The following is a 23,798-nucleotide window of genomic DNA, read 5'->3' as shown; positions in this document are numbered from 1 at the left end:
TTGATCATTTTTATTTTTATTAATAGCCACACTAAGATTTCAGTAGTTACTGAGTGTATTAAATGCTTTAAATACAATAGCTCATTTAATCTTACAATAATCTCATGAGATAAGCATTCCCATAAAAGCCATTTTTTTTTTAAATTGCAATCCGATCTGGCTCTTCCGCCCAGGCTGGAGTGCAGTGGTGTGATCTGGACTCACTGCAACCTCCGCCTCTAAGGTTCAAGCGATTTTCCTGTCTCAGCCTCCTGAGTAGCTGGGACTACAGGTGTGTGCCAGCACATCCAGCCAATTTTTGTATTTTTAGTAGAGACGGAGTTTCACTATGTTGGTCACGTTGGTCTCGAACTCCTGACCGCGTGATCCACACACCTCGGCCTCCAACGTGCTGGTTTTACAGGCATAAGCCACCGTGCACAGTCAAAAGCCATTTTCAAGATGGATAAACTGAGAAGACAGAGGTTAAGTGACTTGCTCAGTACTGATCGGCTAGTAAAGGGCAAGGCTGAGAAGCTGAACCCTTAATCAGATTCCCACACTCCTGCCTCTGGCCAATGCCAAGCCTTTGAGATGTAGCAGTACAGAGGAAAGGTTCTGAAGAGAAAGGAAGGAGAAGTTAAGAGAGAGTGAGATGTTGGTGAGGCTGGTCTCAAACTCCTGACCTCCTGATCTGCCTTCCTCGGCCTCCCAAAGTGTTGGGATTACAGGTGTGAGCCACTGCACCTGACCAAGCTGCTCTGTATTCTAATGACCTCTGATGAAGATTTCAAAACTTTGTTCCACCGACAACTTTTGTTTCTTCATTCATGTATTTTCTCCCTGATTGACTAGATTATATCACCCCTTAGATAAGGGTTGAGTTTTCTACTGTTTGAAAACTTGAGTTTATCCTTTAATAATCATAAACCTGGCAGAACTAAAAATAAACAAACAAAAAATTAAAACTCACGATCAAAGCTTGCTCTTCTATACCTAAAACCAAGATGACCTAACTTTAAAGTAGATGATCTACTTCCCTGAATTGCCAAACATTCAACAGAGAGCCAAAATGGGCCTTTTGAAACTGAGGATATTTTATCTGCCCTTTTAAAATAAAAACATTTCCTTCTTATTGTCTTCATTTATTCTCTTATGAGAAGGGTTCTATACCAATGCATAAGGGTAAAAAAAAAAAAAAATTCTAATTGCATTATCCCAAGGCAGATATAAAAACTCTTTAATAAAATAAACATGACCGCATTAAAATCATTCTGAAATAGGCAGAAAAGTCATTTAGTGATAACTGAATGTTGATTTAAAAAGTTTTGATGTGTGCAGCTGGAGAGAGAAAATAGGATATGAAAATAAACAATATTATGTTTTGGAGAACAAAGCACTACAGGTGTATCTACAGAGTTGATTCTACAAGATAAATATAGAAACCTAATGGAAAAACATATTGGGCTTCTTTGTATTTGTTGAGATAATTTTATATGATCAAATTAAACAGCACAGGAAAATGAGTTTTGCCATTCTTATGCCTTCTGTTAAAAACTAAAATTTCAAAGTGATGAACTTACCCTAACCTAGCCTAATAATCTTGACACATGTCATTAATAAAGAAAAATTGCACCCTAAAGGGTATCTTCCAATTGGAAATTTATTTTTACCATGTGTGCTTAATTGTATGTAAGTAAAAGATTTGACCGTTTTTAGTATGTGGGTCAAAGGATAAAGGTCACAACCCTAATTCCTATCCTGTGCTCCTTGATGTGTTTCTGGGACACAAACACAACATGAATTCAATGAATTCATTCAAGCAGGCAATTAATCTTTACTGAACACCTAAATGCTGAGCACACAGGGATTTGTAGGGCCTAAAGAGTTAGCATCTCAAAGTCTCACGAGAAAAACAACCGAGAAAGCGAGCGCTCACAGCACAGAATTATAGAAGCCATGAAACGAGAAGCTGCCACAAGATCACCTAGTGGAACAACTGGAGTGGAAGTTTCAGGAGACCCTGAAGCCTTCTAGGATGAAGCAGCTAAGCTGAGACCCAAAGGAAAAGAAACAATAACAAATGGTCATGCAGGGTGGGGGCACGGGAGGAAGAAAGCTTCAGGCAAAAGAACATCATGCTTAAAAATTAATGATACAGAAAGAAAGGGTGAGACCTGGAATCAGATCTGAGTAATATCTGAAATAAGACTGCGAGATCAGAAAATCTAAATGCAGAACGGGTTTTGGCATAACGAAGACACGTTGGAGAAATCCCTGGTCTTTAGGCCCAGCGCGGTGGCTCAGGCCTGTAATCCCAGCACTTTGGGAGGCCAAGGAAGGCAGATCACGAGGTCAATAGATCAAGAGCATCCTGAACAACATGGTGAAACCCTGTCTCTACTAAAAATACAAAAAAATTAGCCAGTCATGGTGGTTCGTGCCTATAGTCCTGGCTACTCAGGAGGCTGAGGCAGAAGAATTGCCTGAAACCAGAAAATGGAAGTTGCAGTGAGCGGGGATCGTGCCACTGCACTCCAGCCTGGCGACAGAGCGAGACTCTGTCTCAAAAAAGAAAAGAAATCCCTGGTCTTTAAAATATGGACAGTGGGACACCCAGGGATTTGCTCCAAAGGCACATGGTCACTTAGATCCTACCACTGAAGCCCAGATTTATTCCATACCTGTTCCTGGGTGTGGCTTTATGACAGGCCAGGACAAGGCTGGAAATACGACTGTTCACATCTCTGACTCCATAACTGGTGTGGAATCTCCAGGTTATACTCGTGCCTCTCTGAGCTTGCCCCAAATCCTAGAGCTCCAGAAGTAACTGGCATGCCAGCAGTGCAAGATTATCTGTGACCCTTTGAGAGGCAACATGCAGAACAGTTAACCGGTGAGGCAAGTCTGGGTTCTAACCTCATTTCACCATTTCCTGGGTATGATCCTGGGTAAACTAAAGCCTGGGGGTTTAATGGATGCCTAATCATCCATTAGACAGGGATGATTATAATGGAGAATGAAGAGACGATGAGGGTTAAATGAGACAAAGCAAGCACAGCACTCAGCACTGTGTCAGTCACATGGTCATAGTCAATACAAGGAAGCCACCAGCATTATAGTCACAGCCACCACCACCATCAAAATCCTTATCAGCACCATCATCACTATCACTGTCATCTCCATTACCACCATCACAATGATCATTACCGTCATATCTGGGTATATGACATCTAATAGAAGGTTCTGCAGGTGAAAATGAGAAGTTCTTTCAGTCACCACGTCAATCTATATAATCTCCCACAATGTCAGAAGTAGAAGGGGGCGGGGATCGGGGAGAGGCCAAAAGGTGATTTCTAAGCACAGTGGGTGAAATCTAAATATTCAGAGTTAGGAGTGGATGTGAAGGTAGAGGTTTTGCAGAATTTCCTCACATTACAAAAAAGGAGAAATTCAAGGACATGCTCAATCCTTTGTTAATTTCCGACTAAATGTCTTGGCCTGTGTGTTTCTAGAATTCCTGGATGGCATCATCTCAAACTCTTGACAACAATCTGCTCACCCATAAAAAAAGAGGCCAGTATTCTTTACATACTACGAGGGAAGAAACAACGTTCTGTCTCCTGGATTTATCAAATTTGGCATCTGAAGATGCTTCTAAGCCTTCAAGTCAATCCTCCTCTGAAGCATGGCTGCAGAGAATTTACTCTGCTAGTCAGTTACACACATACACAAAATAGAGTAACTGTAAATGTTCAATAAACAATATATTAAGTGCTAAGAACAGAAAACTTCAGTTATTTATCAACTCCTTTAATTCTCACAACCACCACCAGCATCAGGTATGACTACCCACGTTTTACAGGGGAAGAGATCAAGGCACTGAACGGTGAAGTCTTGACTCAGACTCAGAAAGAAAAGCGGGCAGAGCCAGGACTCAAAGGTTGGTCTGCTCAACGGCATCCCAGGGGCTGGACCTCTATGTCTGTCTCCCGAGTTGCCTCTAGTGCTTAGCCTAAGTCACCCAAAGATGGCAAAACTGCTGAAACTCAGCTACACAGGCAGAGCCCACACCCAGGCTCAAAACAGAAATCAAAGTGTGTTCCCAGCTAGCCCTGATGTCCCTGACCAGGCTCTGGCAAGCTCCTACACTTCCATGCTCTACTTTCCACTTAAAACCTGGACTCACGAGAAACACGTGCAACTGATGAGATTTTCTGTACTGTCTTAGAGAGCTTCAGTGGAACACAACATTACATGTCTTCATCATTATCCTCAGCACATTTCCCATAGGCGCTCAATGCCAGATAAGTACATTTCAAATGTGCCTTTGTTTCTGGCATCTTACAAGACGTTAAAACTGATATTTGGGTGGAAATTGTCTCCAATTTGTGAAACTTGGAATGTACTTTGGTATGTGAAATATAAATATACTTAGAAAATGAAAATGCTTTCTTCGTAGGTTCATTAGGCGGAGTCTTTCAAAATTTAGAGGCAACCCTCATGTTATATTTTATACACAGATGCACCAGACAGCTATAAAAGCAACTTTTTAAATATTAAAGACTTAGAGCTGGTTGTCGGCGGGAAAAGTAACTACCTATAAAAAATACTTAACACTGAAAACCATCAGAAACTAACAATTTCTTATTAAATCTATTTAATGTCAAGAGCCTCTCGCTGAGTGGGATAAGTTTTTTAAATATTTAACACATAGAGTCACTTGGAGGCTGAGAAGATTTTTTTATTAAACATACTTAATGATTAGCACTGCTCTAAGGCTGGGGGGTAAAAAGGCAAGTGCTATAACTGTTACAAAGCAAAGGCGCCAAGTGTTTACAGCTGTGCTGGCAGCGGACAGGAATCTTTATAAAGCATATTTAAGGCTCACCAGCTGCAGGAGTCGCTATGTTGCTAATCACCCCAAATGCATTCCTAAATCAAATTTAAAACATGGCCCCATTTGTTTAAATGATATATCTATGAAATCAACTTCTAGGGATGGCAAACAGTAGTTCTGTACGTAGACTCTCTTCAAAGCTACCAGAAATTAAGACCTGAAGTTCACATTTTTGTACAAGCCCATGATTGGCCTTGAGAGAAGGAAAATGTCGGGTAAACACCCATTGCAGTATTTGGAAAACATATTATGCTTTAGTGTAGTAATTACTCATCTTGTTTTCAGTTTTATCAGAAAAAAAAGGATTTTTTTCCCCTGTTGCATGAAAACACTTAATTCTTTTTTTATTTTTATTTTTTGAGATGGAGTCTTGCCCTGTCGCCAGGCTGGAGTGCAGTGGCTCAATCTCGGCACACGGCAACCTCGCCTCCTGGGTTCAAGCGATTCTTCCGCCTCAGCCTCCTGAGTAGCTGGGACCACAGGCGCGTGCCACCATGCCTGGCTAATTTTTTTGTATTTTTAGTAGAGACGGGGTTCAACGTGTTGGCCAGGGTGGTCTCGATCTCTTGACCTCGTGATCTGCCTGCCTCGGCCTCCCAAATTGCTGGGATTACAGGCGTGAACCACCGCGCCCAGTCTGAAAACACTTAATTTTTACCAGAGATGATAAGGAACTTCGCAGAAATTTCTTACTAGCTTAAAAAAATTTTTTAACTTAAGTTGTATTAACTTGGACTCTTTTGTGTTAGAAGAGTAGATATACAACACTTCTCGTAAAAAAAATATATATATATATGTATCTTGGCTAGGTGTGGTGGCGCATGCCTATAATCCTAGCACTTTGGGAGGCCAAGGCAGGAGGATCACTTAAGGTCAGGAGTTTGAGAGTAGCCTCGCCAACATAGTGAAACCTCATCTCTACTAAAAGCACAAAAAGTAGTCGGGCATGGTGGCACGTGCCTGTAGTCCTGGATACTTGGGAAACTGAAGCAAGATAATTGCTTGAATCTGGGAGGTGGAGTTTGCAATGAACCGAGATCACACCACTGCACTCCAGCCTGGGTGACAGAGCAAGACTCACTTTCAAAAAAGAAAAAAAAATCTCTCTCCAATCAGGAAAAATAACAAATGAGTACTAGCCTTAACAATCTATGCAACCAACTACCATGATACAAGTTCAGCTATATAATAAACCTGCACATCTGTCCCTGAAGTTAAAATAAATTTAAAAATAGAGGAAGTTAAAAAAAGAAATCTCTCTCTCTCTCTCTCTCTCTCTCTCTCTCTCTCTCTCTCTCTCTCTCTCTCTCTCTCTCCATACATGTACATAGGCTCATTTGGGTGGGATGTAACAACTGTGGTCATTAAGGAACAAAGCATGGCCTTGTATGGTGGCTCACACCTGCAATCCCAGCACTTTGGAAGGCCAAGTCAGGAAGACTGCTTGAGCGCAGGAGTTCAAGATCAGCCTGGGCAACATGGCAAAACCCTCTCTCTACAAAAAATACAAAAATTAGCTGAGTGCGGTGGCATGTGCCTGTGGTCCCAGCTACTGAAGAGGCTGAGATAGAAGGATCACTTGAGCCCCAGAGGCTGAAGCTGCAGTGAGCCAAGACTGTGCTACTGCACTCCAGTCTGGGTGACAAAGCAAGATCCTGTCTCAAAAAAAAAAAAGAGTGTAACTATTCATTAGATAAACAATAATAGCGCTTAATCAAATGCTCTGCAAAGACCACACCGGGAGCTACAAACTCTCATTTTACTATGATTTTCCAACTTTGAAGGTGGGTACCAACTTAAGGTACATGTGGAGACATTGTGGGAACAAAAAGAACAAAAATCACTTTCCTGATAAAAATTACACATCTTGGGATCAATCATCTCATTTCATCTCCAAAACAAACCCCAGACCAAACTAGCTTTATCCCACTTACTAGGTCAGAAAATAGGGTAAGAAAGGTTAAGTAACTTATCCAAATAATAGAGCTGGGACTTGAACAAGCTCTGGCCTATTTGATGCGACATTTCCTTCTGGATCTCCTTCCAACATATCAAGGTTCAGTGTTAAGGACTAAATGTTTGTCCACCGCTACCCTCCTGAAATGCGTATACTGAAGCCCTACTTCTCAGTGTGATGACATTTGAAAATGAGACCTTTGGGAGGTAATTAGGGTGAGATGAGGTCATGACAGTGGGGCCCTCATGATGGGATTAGCATCTTTATAAGAAAAGACAGCAAAGAACTTGCTCTCTCCCCAGGAATGCACAAAGAAGAGGTAAGGCCTAATGAAACCTTGCCTGCATTTCGACCTTGGCCTTTCCAGCCTTCAGAACTGAGAAATTAATTTGTTAGGTAAGCCATCTCGTCTGCCGTATGTTGTCAGTAGGAGCAGATTAATACACTCAGCCACAGCCAAGCAGTTCCTAGATGGATTCAAAATTTGACTATAGATGAAGACTTTGATTTTGGCACACAAGAACGGGTCTATGTAACCAGAACATTTGAACCAGAGGTTCTCAAATGGAGATGATTTTGCCCCCCAGAGGGTATTTGCTAATGCCTGCAGACATTCCAATTGTCCCAACTAATGGGGGTTGCTACCTGCTACTGGCATCTGTTGGGTAGAGGCCATGGATGCTGCTAAACATAGCAAAGAACGTTTCGTACAATACAAAGAACACATGGGCAGGGAGAGGCAGATTAAAGGTAAGAAATGAGGACTGGAGATAACAAATTGAGCCAATCAGGAAGTATGACATCAAGAGACAAATTCCACCAACCCGGTGATCTGGAATCAAGTCAACAAAAATGACTTGTTTCTATATGAGCAAATGTATCCTTACATGACCTACGGGGCCAGAATGGCTGGACTGCCATCTAACCCTCTCCTTTAACTAGCTGTGTTTGCTGGGCTTCAGTAATTCAACCACTCCTAGCTCCAGGTTCCACATCTGTAAACTAGAGATAAAATAAGTACTCTTCTGATAAGGTCACCAGGAGACAAGACAATGTAGGCGAAGATGATTATCATTAAATGATTACTATTACTAGCTTTGGTACATTAGGGAACAGAGAGAGAGAGAGAGAGAGAGAGAGAGAGTGTGTATGTGTGTGTGTGTGTGTGTGTGTGTGTGTGTGTGATGGGGAAGGGGTGGCAATGGAGCATTATCTGAGTGCAGAGCTATGCACAGATGTGTCATCCCACAGCCACAACAAAGAGGAATGGAGTGTGCCCTGGAGGCCCCGATGATTTGCTCATGGCCATTTAATCAGAGGATGGTAAAAATTACCTAGCATTTGTCTTCTAGCTTGTTTCAAAGCACATTCATTACCTTGGCTATGGCGTTTCTTGCTGTTTATTTACACTGTTTCCTTTTGGACCAAAATCCCAGTAAAATTGCTCTAGAAACACTTTTATCTTTTTCCTTCCCAAGAAGTTGCATATGTAAGTTTCCCATTAGAACTGATTCAGGTCAGTGAATCACACTGAACACCAATGAAAGCGAGGCAAAAGCATGCCTAAAGCCAACACCCTTGACTTGTTTAACTCTTGGGTGGACTTCATGACAAACCGTGAACATCACACACACACACACACACACACACACAACACATTCCGCCTTCTCTTGATCCAGTACTCATTAGAGTGAGGAGTGGCAGGAGAGTTGACCACTGCTCCCAAATAATGCCAGGGCTTAGACAGAAGGAAAGAGGATTCACAAGCTGGGAAGAAAAAGAGGAACGCATTTTCAGTTTGCAATAACCCAGGACTTCTTATTCTCCAATATGGATTTCCTTTTTATCACATCGTCTGGAACTCCTTGCGGAGTTCTGAGATATTCCAAATCAGACTCACCTCCTTCAAGGCTTTCCTTAAAAGTCACCTTCTTAATAAGGCCTATTAAGCTATAACCCACAACCCCCAACAAATCTCTGGCCCAGCTGGTTTCCCTTAAGCTACACTGTATTTTTCCAAAGTACCTCTCACCTTCTAACATGTGCAATTATTTATAATGTTTTTGCATCTGTCTACCTACCCCTTGCTAGAAGAGAAGCTCTACAGTGGCATAATTTTTTTTGGTCACTGACACATTCCAAGTGCATAGAGCACTGTCTGGCACATATAAAGCACTTGGTAATAGGTTGAATACATCCCTGAATTAATGTGACATCAATTCTTCACCCATAAAACCTACAGTTAAAAGTTAACAGTGCTCCCACCAATTTCTGGACATAGGCCCACAGCCATGTAAGGCTTAGGTACTATCCAGCACTCGGGAGAACAGCTATTCTCAGCAAGGACTGCATTTAAAACAAGGAAATTGTACAATGGATGCACTCGCCAACTTTCCACCTAGAAGCTACGGCTTCTCCTTTAGAGAATGATAAATGTCACTGTCATGATCAGAAATTTTCCATGGTTTCCAATGCGCTCGCTTTTATGCTGAAAGCCAAAGCATTAATAAAGCAATTGAAGGGGTAGGATTATATGTCTATGAATGTCAGTGGCAAGGTTTCACATATGTCACTTTGCAATAATAAAGGACTTCAGAGACAGTGCTAGGGACTGGGCTGAGCAGGACTACTTGTGTTTCTGAAATAGAAGATAGTGAAGACAGGACCAAAAGCGAATAAATGAGAAAAAGGAAGGCAAATTCAATTAATCATTTCACCTGCTGACACTTTAATGCATTATTGTTAGAACTACTCTGAAATGTCCTGGAAGATTATTCACACCTTCTCACTCCACCCCACCCCATCCATTTTTCAGGGCACGAAAGTTGAGCAGCCACCTTTCTGATTGGCTTTTACGTCTGGCAGTGCTATTCTCGTTTACAGGTGATGCTGAGGTTTTTGAAATGCCAGCTGTGCCCGATGACCACGAATTCATGTTACTTTCTTCTAGCTCTGCCTTTTATTGGGGAAGAGAAAATAGTCATCAAGTTCAGTGTCTGAAAACAGCACCATTTTCAAACCCCAAGCAGATCCTTGGTGTTCAGATTTCAACGTTAAATTTACCGGAGGGTTTTGCCATTCCCTCATTGAGCAGAGCTAACTTGCTCAGAGGTTTGGGGGCCTGCCTCAGTGAAGCCCCCAGTATAGGACTCCTGTCCCACCTCAGAATGTTTAATATTCTTATCCATCACCTGAATCAATACAGTGCAGTCCTGCTCCCGAAGAAGAAGTCACGGACCGGGATGGCCACATAGACTAAGTTAATTTAAAAGTAATAGAGTGAGATTGTTCCCATTACATTTATCAAACCAGCACCTCCAGCAGCTGGCTGTGGGGGTGGCCAAGTCTACTGTGGAAAAACATACAGAAAACCTGTCGAAGCCAAGGCTTTTATTTTATTTATTTGTTCATCATTCATCCTTGTCCATTGCCAGCATGAACATTTTAAAAATTTCTTTTGAGTGGGGAGATGCTGACTTCGTACTGCTATAATGCCTTTTCCCTCAATCACCTGACTGTACAAGTCACCACCAGAACAGAGAAATGTATGCCAACTGTTAAGAATTTTAATGGACATCCAGCTCTAAGTGTAACTGACAAACTAGGAAGACCACAAGAGAGAAGAGTTTGAATGACATTCTACCAACAGACTCACACATGGCTCTGAGCAGCTAGCTGCCTTTCCTAAAGACCCCAAAATCAGGCCTCACGTAAGTTCTGAAGTGTGTCAAAACCACTCACTGGACTTACTAGCTAAGAAACCCACGGCTGGTAGCCTCATCTCTTTGTACTGCAGTATCCTGATATGATGTGTATGAAGATAATACCAACACCACAGGTTTCCTGTGACAATTAAAATACAGTTGACTCTTGAATAACATGGGTTTGAAGTGCCAGGGTCCAAACTGTTTTGTTTTTGTTTTTAACAAATGCAGATTGAAAATACAGTAAATTCCGAATGCAAAACCCATGTATATGGAGGACTGACTTTCTGTATACTTGGGTTCCGCACGGCTGACTGTGAACTTGAGTATGCGAGCATTTTGGTATATGTGGGGGTTGCAGAACCAATCCCCTGTATTAGGTTGTATTATCATTTTCTCCATAAGAATCATTAGTCAGCTGGGCATGGTGGCTCACGCCTGTAATCCCAGCACTTTGGGAGGCCGAGGCGGGCGGATCACAAGGACAAGAGATCAAGACCATCCTGGCCAACATGGTGAAACCCCATCTCTACTAAAAAATACAAAAATTAGCTGGGCGCGGTGGCGTGTGCCTGTAGTCTCAGCTACTTGAGAGGCTGAGGCAGGAGAACTGCCTGAACCCGGGAGGCGGAGGTTGCAGTGAGCCAAGATCGTGCCACTGCACTCCAGCGTGGCACCTGGTGACAAAGTGAGACTCCGTCTCCAAAAATAAAAATAAATAAATTCTCTCCCTCCTTAATTGGCATCTACTCCAAAAAGTACAGGGAAACCAGGTGTGGTGGTTCATGCCTGTCATCACAACGCTCTGGGAGGCTGAGGCAGGAGGATTGCTTGAGTTTAAGAATTCAAGATGAGCTTGAAACATAGGGAGACCCTATCTCTGGGAAAAAAACACAAAAGGGCATGGTACGTGTGCACCTGTGGTCCTAGCTGCTTGAGAGGCTGAGGTGGAGGATCACTTGAGCCCAGGAAATGGAGGCTGCACTGAGCTGTGATGGTACTACTGCACTCCAGCCAGGGCAACAAAGTGAAGAAAAAAAAAAAAAAGAGTACAGAGCAGTTGAGAGTAGATTGACCAGAGATACCAAATCTCAGCAAGGAAGTAAAAGAAGGCTTCCTCCGAAAGTGACATTTGAATTGAAGCTTTAAAGAAGCAGAGTCGGGAAAGACTCTTTGCAGAGGAAGGACAAAGCAGGAAAGCAGGTTCATAGGTCCTGAGGCGGGAAGAGGCAAGGCCTTTGGAAGAAGGTCATTAAGGTGGAGAAGGGGAAAAAAGGGAGAGTATTTCCAGATGCAACAGGGCTGGGAGGCAGGAGCCAGGTCAACCACATATAATAGTTTTATAGGGCATCTACACCAGCATGTCACAGGCAAATTGAACATCCAATGTGAGATTAAAACAAGATGAACTCATCGTGTCTCTATCTCAGAACCAGGTCGGTCATTCAACCATTTCAATTATTATCTTGCAGGCGTGAATTTATAGATAAGCCTGTGCAAATTCTGCCATCTGATTCCCCTTAGCATTAATAGTTCTGCCTGACAAAACCATCTGCACTGGCCTAACACTCCACTCTTCAAGTCTCTTTCACATGAAGTGGCGTCATGATTTTTCACTGATCTGAAATTAAAATTTCCAGCCATAAAAAATATATTTAGATCCAAGGCTACATGTCACTCCTGAAATCTTGTCATTTAAATCACGTTAGGCGTTGAATGAGATATAGGTGAAATTTAACTTTCACTGCATTTTAGTCTTGATCATGGCAAATTTATAACTCAGGAGTAAATCCTGCTGTCAAGGAAAATGTCTTCACTGAATCAGATTTGTTGCTTCCCTCCTTCCCTCAATACTTTTGTAAAAAACCGGGAATGCTCTTCAACAAAATCCAGTTGTTTTGTCTCTTCCTAGCCATAAAGACTCCATTGGAGTTGCCAGTTTAGCCAGCGGAAACTCCAGAATTTCCTGCAATAATACATTCGGTATTCAATTCACTCAGCAAATGGTATGTTGGATATTTTTACTCAAATCCATATTGACTAAATCTAAAGTAATTGCTTGGGGAAAAGGTCACTAAAAAGCTTTCTTGTAGCTGAATTCCATTTCAGTCCCTGTCCCCACATGACTTTCTGGGAATATGTGGTGGCACTACTGACTAATTCTACATTTCTCAAAGCAAATGTGTCCACTGGCTTCTGTGAACATGGGTTTTCTTTGTACTTCTGTGGCTAGTCCAACTCTGTGTTCTCTGCAGCCCACCCACCTTCCCTGAGATGTCTTCTGAAGGCTGGTGTAACTCAGAACTCAGGGGAACCAGAAGACACCCAATCCACCTGTCCCAGGCATTCTCATTAGCCCTAAGGCATTACTTTCCATGTGCATACTAAGGACTCTCAAATTTTTATCTCCAATTCTGATTCGTGTCCTGAGTGGCAGACCCATCCAACCAATTGGCTTCTTAGACATTTGCAAATGAATATATCTACGTCTATCTAAAACAGAATTCATATTCTTCCTCCTATGCCTGCCACTTCCACTCTCTCAATGGAACACCACCTTTGACCTTGGTGCACAAACCAAAACCCTTGAAATAATGTCTCTGTCTTCTCTCCATAACTAACACCAAGGACTGTCAGCCTCATTTGCAAAACGTCCCTTAGATCAGTCTAAACCTGGCCCCTGCCTCCAATCAGATCTAGATCAGTAACCACCATCACTTAGCTGTATTACTTTAAGAGCCTCCCAAGGTGACTTTACACTGCAGACATCCTCATTCCATCCCACCATCCATTCCCCATTCCCGGTCATCTACCAGGAGCAGGTAGCTCACTATGCTACTTTCTTCTTCAAAATGCTTTGAAGAATTCTCCTTTCGCTTAGCATAAACATCGCATGTTCTCACTCACAGGCCGGTGTTGAACAATGAGAACACATGGACACAGGGAGGGGAGCAACACACACGGGGGTCTGTTGGGGGGAAATTGGGGAGGGACAATGCGGGGGTGGAGAGGTTGGGGAAGGTAACATGGGGAGATGCCAGATATAGGTGATGGAGAGGAAGGCAGCAAACCACATTGCCATGTGTGTACCTATGCAACAATCCTGCATGTTCCTCACATGTACCCCAAAACCTAAAGTGCAATAAAACATATATTAAAAAAAAAAATCCAAACTCATCACTGTCATATCTCCCGTCTACCTCTCCATATCACGGCAATCTTACTTTTAATCTGTCCACAGCCATCCCAGGCTTCTTCAAATGTGCCATTCTCTTCCTAAACACGAAGCCTTGCCTTAGTTTTCCCTGGACCCACCTTTCCCCAGATTACCCCATCCAACTCCTCTACATTCTTTCTGTTTCAGAGAATATATCAATCCTCTGTGGAAGCTATCCCATTGCTTTTTAGGCTAGGTAAACTACTCATCTCATTTTCTTCCTATGTAGCCTGCAGATCTCCTGTTGTACTATAATTGTAATAACAGTATTAGTTCTATCTCATTCATCTAGCACATGGGCTGGTGTATAGTTAGTGCTAAATACCTATTTGTTGATTAGGACTTGCTCAACCTCCCTTCAATACTTTTATTTTAAAAGTTGAAATCCTTTTCAACAAAATCCAGTTGTTTCAACTTTTCCCAGCCATAAACGCTCTATGGGAGTTGCCAGTTTAGCCACCAGAAATTTCAGAATTTCTTACAATAGTGCAACTGGTTTACACCAACAAATGGTATCTTGGACATTTTAATTTAAATCCACATTGACAAAATCTAAAGCATCTACTTTAGATTGACCCAGGCAGTGGAAGTCAGTCAAAGTTCCTGCCCCATCCAGAGGCAAAAGAGACTTCGTCCCAAATGGATTAAATGACAATTCCTTGTCCCGTTCAGTTTTTTGAACACGTAATTCCATTACAGAGACTCACATCATGCCCGCAACTCAGCTTTCCTCATTTCATACTCTTTGCTGTTCATCAACTATTCATGAGCGCGTCCCGCCTCCCAAACTGGAGTTTGTGATTTATGAATCTCTCACCATTCCAAGTTCCATGCCTCCTCCCGTGCTCACTTGCAGGTCAACTGATTGATCAACTATGACATCTCCAGTAAAAGTGTGATTCCCTTTACCCATAATCGTGAAACACACCCAAACTGACTAATACCCATTTAACCACAACTCTACAATAAATCCTTAGGCTGAAACTTTCCATTTATAGAAATGTTCCATCCATTAAAAAGTACTAATTAGTCTTATGTACATATTTTTCTTCCTCTTTACCTCTAAAAGTTCCTTAAAGCAATATTTCAATTAGACTGTTTACATAAGCAATGAATGCATGAGGAATCTGGCAGGTGGATTTTAGGATGCCTGATAAATATCAGTTTGAACAACTAATTAAGCTTTGGGTGAGTTGTGGAGTAATGTGTCAACATGGCCTTAGTTCAAAAAATGCAGAAAGTAACTTAAAGAAAAAAAAAGAGGGGAAACTTTTCCATCATTTTAGAACTGTGTGTATATGTAAAACACCTATCTGCATAAAGTTAAACCTGTATTTGGATATACACGATTTCACTAAAAGCCTCATGCAATTTAAAACTCGAGTAACTCAGGATACACAAATGATAGAGGCAAATCGCAAACAATATATTTATTCATCAAACCCCTATCCTTTAACAGAATGTAAAGATAATCATGAAAGCAATTTATAAAGTCATTCAACCAGAGTCAGAAAATGCAAGTTGGAAAATCAGATTGGACAATGTCTTGTGGCAGGTGGTGGCCAGGCAACATGAAATGTACTATGTTATTTTAGGAATATTACCCTTGCATGTTATTCATAATGTACAATTTATCATCCCTTATAATATAAAGTTTAAAATAAATGCAAGGTCTTACAAAGGAAGACCTGTTTTTACTGAAGAAAAGCAGCAGTTATGTCCATGTGTGTGAATGTTTTCCCTTCATCCTCCCTCCCTTCAGCATAATCAGAATGGGAAATGTCTGGCTGAAATAAAAGAGATTTGAAGGTCACCCATGTTGTAGTCAATTCGCCTTGGGTTTTAATTTATGTGTTTTTAAAATGTGGACAGCATCCAGATGGTAAGTTTTCCAATGGAGATGGATAAATTAATAAATAAATAACCCAAGCATCCTTTCAGAGGACATGCTGATATTCTGACTTGTTCATAAATAATATCTACTGTTTTAGCAGATTTTAAGGGCGTGCTAGGAATGTGAATTGTAAGCAGATACCTCTGGTCACCTTTTGATAATGAGCCCATCTTTTAATAACAGACACCTTTCTCTTCTGTTCAGGGAGGCACATTTGCAGCTTGCGAAAGTGAGAAATGTACTTGTGAGAATGAAGTCAGCTGTGTCTCCAAATGGACTCTACCTCAGACCTGTGTTAGTCCTCCTGGGTTCAGATACTAAACTGTGTCCAGATGATACACAGAGAATTTTTGCAAGTCCTTGAGAGTTGAGGCTACCCTAGATGTGTCTGGCCCTTCAGGAGTCAGAATAAACAAGTTCTTAGTGTGTGAAAGAGAAGACCTTCTAGGGAGTCTGCTAACTGCCCCATTCTCTGGAAACAGAGGATCACAGGTATGGGCCCATGTCTTCCATGTGTGTTCTGCGTTCCCTGGCCACAGCCAATTGGACCAGACCAGGTATGGACCACCTAACCCAAGACGGACCAATGAGGTTGTCTTTCCCGGGTCTTTGGCATTAGGCCAAAGGACTCTTCAGTGAGTATCAACTCATAGTCTGCAAACTCAGAAAAGCGTTAGGAACAAGACTACATGACACTGAGAGAAGCTGTTTATAGCAGAAGAAGGAGGAAATGTCCAAGACACAAACAGAAATTAAAAATGCAATAAAAGACTCGTCTCCTTTCTAACCCCTGTCTAGCCACATTTGTACCCCTGAGTTTCGTGAGACACTCCTATATTGTAAAAATCAACAATCTTGCTTAGGACTGTCTTGGCTATATGGGCTAACTGTTGGTGGAAGTGTAAATTAGTTCAACCATCGTGGAAGACAGTGTGGCAATTCCTTGGAGATCTAGAACTAGAAATACCATTTGACCCAGCAATCCCATTACTGGGTATATACCCAAAGGATTATAAATAATTCTGTTATAAAGACACGCGCACACGTATGTTTACTGCAGCACTGTTCACAATAGCAAAGACTTGGAACCAGTCCCAATGCCCCTCAATGATAGACTGGATACAGAAAATGTGGCACATAGATACCATGGAATACTACGAAGCCATAAAAAGGATAAGTTCCCATCCTTTTTAGGGACATGGATAAATCTGGAAATCATCTTTCTCAGCAAATTGACACAAGCGCAGAAAACCAAATACTACATGTTCTCACTCATAAGTGGGTACTGAACAATAAGAACACATGGACACATGGAGGGGAACATCACACACACTGGGGCCTGTCGGGAGTGTCGGGGGCTAAGGGAGAGATAGCAGGGAGTGGGGGATAGGTGAGGGATAGCATCAGGAGAAATACCTAATGTAGATGATGGGGTGATGGATGCCGAAAACCATCATGACACGTGTACACCTATGTAACAAACCTGCACGTTCTGCACACGTACCCCAGAACTTAAAGGACAATAAGAAAAAATAATAAAATAAACAATATTTTCACGTTTAAGCTGACTTGAGTGTTTCTGTTATGTGCAACCCAGGAATGCTAACAAAGCCATGGCATACGACAGTGTTCTTCCAAATTGTGACCCGAATTCCTTGATGGCCAACATGCAACATAACATAATACGGTGGTGAGGCTTGACTATGAATGAAAACGTCTGTGCATATTCGGGAATGCAATCATAATACCTCAGCATTCCTGCTCCTCATATGAACTAAACAATTTTCTTCTGACTGAATTAACAACGGGATTTAATGAAACCACGCGTTTTATAATGTGTTTGGTCATGCATTTCAGTTTTGTTTGGAATCAGAATCACTCCTCTCTGAGAATATGACAGATTCAACTCTTAAAAACGTATAGGCAGTAATTAGTGTATCATTGCCAGAAACATAAGAATACTTTCCTAAGTAATGTAGATGTCACTACAAAAAGATCATTCTGAAGAACTCTTTATGATTAAAAATGCATACCTCTCAAAAGTATATTAAAAGGGCATCTTTAAAAGTGGCTCTCCTTTTTACCAAAGACTTTTTTTCTCCTCTTTAGAACAAAGAACATGGAGATTCTGACTTCCAGTAAACCACTGTCTTATCCTTTCAGTAATTAATGGATGCTTTGATACCAAGAAATCCTAAAGAACATTTTTCAAGCCTTAAATGCAGGCTGGGCTGATTCACACATAGCACATCTAAAAAGATCTGGGGAATAAATAATCACCAGTTGCAAACACTTGCCCGGAGCAGTTAGGCACCAACCAGATTTCCAACAAGTGATGCAATTTTTTATTATAACAAGGAAAATTACTTACTGAAACACAAGAAACTGCCTGTCTTCCTGACCCCCGGCCTTGTCCTATAGACGAACACACACATTTCCTGGGTGATCATTTAGCAAATCCTTTAAAAAAAAAAATCACACTGGCTCTGGGACACATTTTTGATGGATATAAAAATCTGTGCTTACAAAGGAAGTTAATTTCATTGGCTAGGTTTCTGACTAGGTTAAAATTTGATTAAGTTAGCCTACAGGTAAATGTTTGTCAGCTGCTTGGCTTAAAATACGAGTCGGCAACTCAAAAATATTTGGAAAAATTTGATTTTGCAGGGTGGAGAGGCTTTTTCAGGTAAGTGACACATTATTTTATTTATTTATTTATTGAGACGGAGTTTCTCTCTTGTTACCCAGGCTGGAGTGCAATGGCACGACCTCGGCTCACCGCAACCTCCGCCTCCTGGGTTCAGGCAATTCTCCTGCCTCAGCCTCCTGAGTAGCTGGGATTACAGGCCCGCGCCACCATGCCCAGTTAATTTTTTGTATTTTTTCAGTAGAGACGGGGTTTCACCATGTTGACCAGGATGGTCTCGATCTCTTGACCTCATGATCCACCCGCCTCGGGCTCCCAAAGTGCTGGGATTACAGCCTTGAGCCACCGCGCCCGGCCTGTGACAAATTGTTTTTAAGCAGACACTTGCTTTCAGGTGGCTGAATGGGGTGCCTGAGGAGCTGATTTATGCTGACACGGCCTCTGCATTTTTTCAGGGGATGGTACGGTGGCAGGAAGAATGCGATAGAAATGAAGCTGCCAGTCACCTTCTATGACCAGGATCAGAATAGAATATAGGGACTGGAGGTCAGTTTAAGGAACACAGCACTGGAGACATGGCACAGGGTGGGACAAAGACTTCCTTGCCCGCATAATATTCCAGGCTGATCAGAGGTAGATCAGCCTGGAAAGTAAGTCTTCTCCACACTATCAATTAGTGGTTTTTAAATCATTTACAGAAAAACAAGTTTAGATGAATATGAAGCTTCATCCCCAGTTTGTTCTATTAAATAGCCATGGAGAAGGGGGATCTATGGTAAAAAAAAAAAAAAAAAAAAAAAAAAAGACGGCAGGGAGGCTGGGACACAATTTAAACAAAGAATACCTATACTGACTCTAAATGATTCCTGTAAGTCTTGCTTTGACTCAGTAACAGCAGGAAGAGCAGACAATAATAATAATTGCTACTATTGATTTGCCCATCTGTCTGGCATCTTGCCAAGTACAATCAACACAGTATTTGTTTTGTTTTATACAATAATTTAAGCTGGGTTTTCTTTTTTTTTTTTTTTTTTTTTTTTTGAGACAGAGTCTTGCTCCATCACCAGGTTGTAGTGCAGTGGCGCGATCTCGGCTCACTGCAACCTCCGCCTCCCGGGTTCAAGCAATTCTCCTGCCTCAGCCTCCCAAGTAGCGGGGACTACAGGCATGAGCCAAAACACCCAGCGAATAATTTTTGTATTTTTAGTAGAGATGGGGTTTCGCCATGTTGGCCAGGATGGTCTCGATCTCTTGACCTCGTGATCTGCCCGCCACGACCTCCCAAAGTGTTGGGCTTACGGGCGTGAGCCACCTCATCTGGCCTATACCTATTTTTAAGGTGAGAAAACTGAGGCTTGCATAAATAAAGTTACATGTCTAGGTCATGCAGGCAGCAGTAAAGGGTCGGGTGTTCAAACCCAGGAACGTAAGTCTGGGTTCAAATCTCACGCTCTAACTCACTGTGTTATTCTTTGTGCCTCTCAGGTAATCACAAGGGAGGTGCCCATGGTAGCCATAGTACTTTACTGAGATACAGAACAGTCAAGATACATGGAACATAAAGGTTTGTCTGGGAAGTAAAAAACAAGAACAAGTAGTTAATATAAAACACATTTGAACGTCAAAAACATCACATTTTCAATCTTTAAGCATGAAGTTTCTAAGACCTCTGTAACCAAGAAAGACTAAGGCTAATCAAAGGCCAACATTTAATACAGTCATCATCAAACCCTTGTATGTGATAAAAGCTGCTTCAGCCTAAGAAATCAATTCCATTATGGCTATTTATGCAGTGACACTAGTAAATCTATGAGAAATAAACTGGCCTCACTTACACCATTGATTACCCAGGCTTAAGACAGATGGCATTGCATACTTTAATGCATGGGTTGCAAAATCATTTTTCTCTTTAATAACATACCCTTTATTGAAAAAGAAATCATTTAAGCATCATGACAATAAAGCATTGCAATTTCCATTAACCTTTTCAAAAACTTGTGATTAGAAATTTATCAGTAAAATATGGGAAGAATATAAAAATGGTTTTGCCTTTTAAAAGCCAACACTTAAGAAAGCCACTGCTAGAGAATTTCTTTTCTAACTCTAATAAAAATTAGTTAGGTCATCACTGAAGGCACTACCGAGCCTACTTCAACAATTTTTTCAAACTAGATAATTTCTTATTCTGCCTTTATGTGAAAACATTTATAATTTCTACATTGGTTCACAAGAGAATTGTTCTGAAATTTGGCGACTTTTAAGGCTAGGTAGATACTTGAGGGAAAAACCACTTGAAAAATCGAGGGCACATGAAAAGACTTAAAAGGGAAAAAGATTCTTCCACAGTGGTTACATTTTACAGCTGTCAATAAAACAAAACCTTAGAACCCTTTTGAGATCTTAAGCAATTCAAGAAATAATAAATGAAAATTTGGTTACTGTTAAATAAGAAAGGTAGTCATCAAAAGAACTGAAAAAAAATGGTTTTTCCATTGTATTCAATTGCAAGTTCCAAGCAAATAACTGGAGAGGGAGGAACACAGACATTAAGGGTTCTCACAATCCTTCCCAGTCCTTTTGCCAAGGTCGAAAAACTGATTTCTCAAGACATCAAAGCAAAATGTAAAGCAAAATTCCCCATAGTAACATTAACACATCTGCATCAAAAATATGTGTTGCTATATATATATACGTGCATTCAGTTTTTGTTTTTTTTTTTTTAACAATTAGTTCATTTCTTAAGCAATGAGGTGGGCAGTGACAGCTAAGACACCACATATTAAAAATTTTTAGTGTTTCATCCTACTCCCTGTTACAGTGTCTAACTCTGACTTTACTGCCCACATATGAAAACTGGTCCAGCTCCCAGCCTATTATATAAAGATCTCCCTTCTAATTGGGGTCACAAGCATGACTTTCATACTCCTGGAACATAACTTTTATGCTAACAAACAAGAAGTTGCTAGGGTTAAGTCAACACAACAGAGGCAGCGACCTGCTTTGAAAGACAGACCATTATTGAAAATGCGGTAAACAATTCCCGATTATCTGATACTAACACATTGGAAAATCTCATGTGATACTAACACATTGGAAAATCTCCAAAACAAAGCCCTATTAATGTCCCTAAACCCAAATATTATGAAGTCAAGCGTAAGCATCTATCAGATCTACTGAGCTCAAGTTAATTCATTAATTAATCAATCCTCATCTATCAGGTAACACATTAGGGGCTGGAGAAGGAAAACTTGCATCTGATAATTTTTACTTTCTTTAAAAGCCCACCTGGTAGAAAGGGTAACAAATGAAGAAATGGTCAAAAAGATTCTATGGAGAAGGGAATAAACTGAAAGTTAACCCACAGTTAGTGAAACTCAGATCAACCTTGACTTGACTTGACTTCCAGTCCATCTCTGCTTAAATACAGAAAGTATAAGCTACCTAAGTTTGATGGAGTGGGAAATTACAATCACTTAATCACAGTAACAATGCCAAATATGCTTTTGACATTGGCATTAAAAAGCATATGCTCCATTCCTTTTCTAACAAAAATCTCACAAAGTAGTGACCTTTCATTATCACTATTTTCAAAATAATTATATCATGGAAAAGTGGGGAGACAGCGGTTCTGTAGTGTTATATTGATAAAAGGAGAAATTCATTCCTTTCTATTACCAGGTTGGGTTTAACCAAAGCACTGAATTAACACAAAAAGGACTTGAAAGTGAGTATCTAGAAAACAGTTGGCAATGTATATGTTAATTACCTTGAATTTGCCATTCCACAATGTATACATATATACATATGTACATACATATATCAAAACATCATGTACACCATAAACATTGTCAGTTAAAAAAAACATTTAAAATTTAAAAAACAAAACAAAGAAAAGTACACTAAACAGACATTCTCAAAACAGGCTTATTTCACTTGTCTTTCCAATAATGACAGACAGCTAGAACCCCTTTCTTGTTTTTGAACCTCTTCTTGTCTAAGAAAACAATTAGAGTATGTCCTAAGATAAGCTTTTCATTGAGGATTCAAGTATTCCCCAACAATAATGTGGAGAGTAACACCATGATTGAAGGATACTGCACAATATCTCATATTCTTATGAGTATTTCTGAAAAACTTTACATTTACTCAGGGTTCACTATGTTCCAAAACACTGCCACAACTAGTGCCTTCTTTAATGCTGATCACAAAACAGTAGAGTAGGTTTTAATCTCTTCGCATTGAAGATTTGGTTTTGCCAAAGTTAGCCTTGGAATCTCAGAAGAGTTTCCCTCAGCTTCCATGTCTGTAATAAAGGCAGATGTTGGATACGTCTAAATGTAGCCATTTTTGGTAACCGTGCATTAAAAAGATTTTTGTTTATTTGTTTGTCTAGGAGTAAACAAAGATGATGGATAGAGGGGAAAGGAATGCATACTCAAAAATATACTTGGAGGAGTGCATAGCAGTAAGAAAGGTTCCAAACCAGACGGAGCACTTAAAACTTCAGAAGAAAAATGAATGGGGAAATCCCAGCAAGAAGGTAGAAAGAGAAGTGAAAAAAAAAAAAAAAAAAAACCACAGAGTCTTCGGCTGAAATCTGCAAATATACACAGTGAGATATACATTCATAGTAATAGTGCTAATGAAGAGTTGAGGTAAATTTCACCATAAGTCTGTTTTTGATTAATCCCATCATCAGCCAAGGAAAAGTTCTAGTTTCTTGATGTTTTCATTAGTATCATGTGGGAGAGAACCATAATATCTGTCTATTAACATATTTATATCTGAGGCTGATTCGAGATTGTGTTTAAATATAACACAGAAGTGTAATTTACTCATAATATGCACTGTTAGCATTGTTATTGTTTTTTTCTGTTTCATTACATTATTTAGAACAAGTAACTTAATCATAACATATATAGCTGCAAAGGTAAGCTACAGCCTTTTGAGGTTAAATTTAATTAATTAGTGAAGTATTTTCTTAATTTTGTTTTCAATGTATTAATTATATTGTTTTAATAGACATGCAATAAGACAACTGAAGAACACATTTTAAAATAAGAACAGATAAGAAAAGTAAAAGGCTTCAGATGAACAATATATCACCAAGAAATCAATTACCCATTTTTATCTGTAAAATAATAGCTTTTATTTTTGTAAAAATAATAGTTCTACAGAAAAGCCACTTATAGCTTATATATAAATACCTTTGAAATCCAAGTGCCAGTAGGTTTGTTATCTTAAGCTGTTGCTAGGTAAATTTCAGACCCAAAAGGTATATAATTCCAGCTCTTAACAAATCGATTTGCTAATCCTCCCGAGACTCTATCAATCCTGGAGCCAATCTTTCTACCTATCACCAAAAACCAGGGTTCCATCCCCATTCATAAGAACATTAGACATGTCAAATAAATTGAAGGCCCTATTCAAATCCCAGTTCCCTGCCAGTTCTGATCTCCACCTCCATCGTTCACACCATAATCTACTTAAATTGAAAAAA

General features: G+C 40.4%; 1 protein-coding gene across 3 annotated transcripts in view; it reads right to left on the bottom strand.

Annotated features, from left to right (window-relative positions):
• PTPRG (protein tyrosine phosphatase receptor type G) overlaps window positions 1-23,798 on the bottom strand; it is a 777,462-nt gene that overhangs the window by 261,254 nt on the left and 492,410 nt on the right. The gene's annotated exons all lie outside the window — the stretch shown is intronic.

The sequence above is a fragment of the Saimiri boliviensis genome, chromosome 8 (assembly GCF_048565385.1).
Source record: "Saimiri boliviensis isolate mSaiBol1 chromosome 8, mSaiBol1.pri, whole genome shotgun sequence".
NCBI lineage: Eukaryota > Metazoa > Chordata > Mammalia > Primates > Cebidae > Saimiri > Saimiri boliviensis.
Note: the sequence above shows the minus strand (reverse complement) of the source record. Positions and strands in the feature narration are given on the sequence as shown.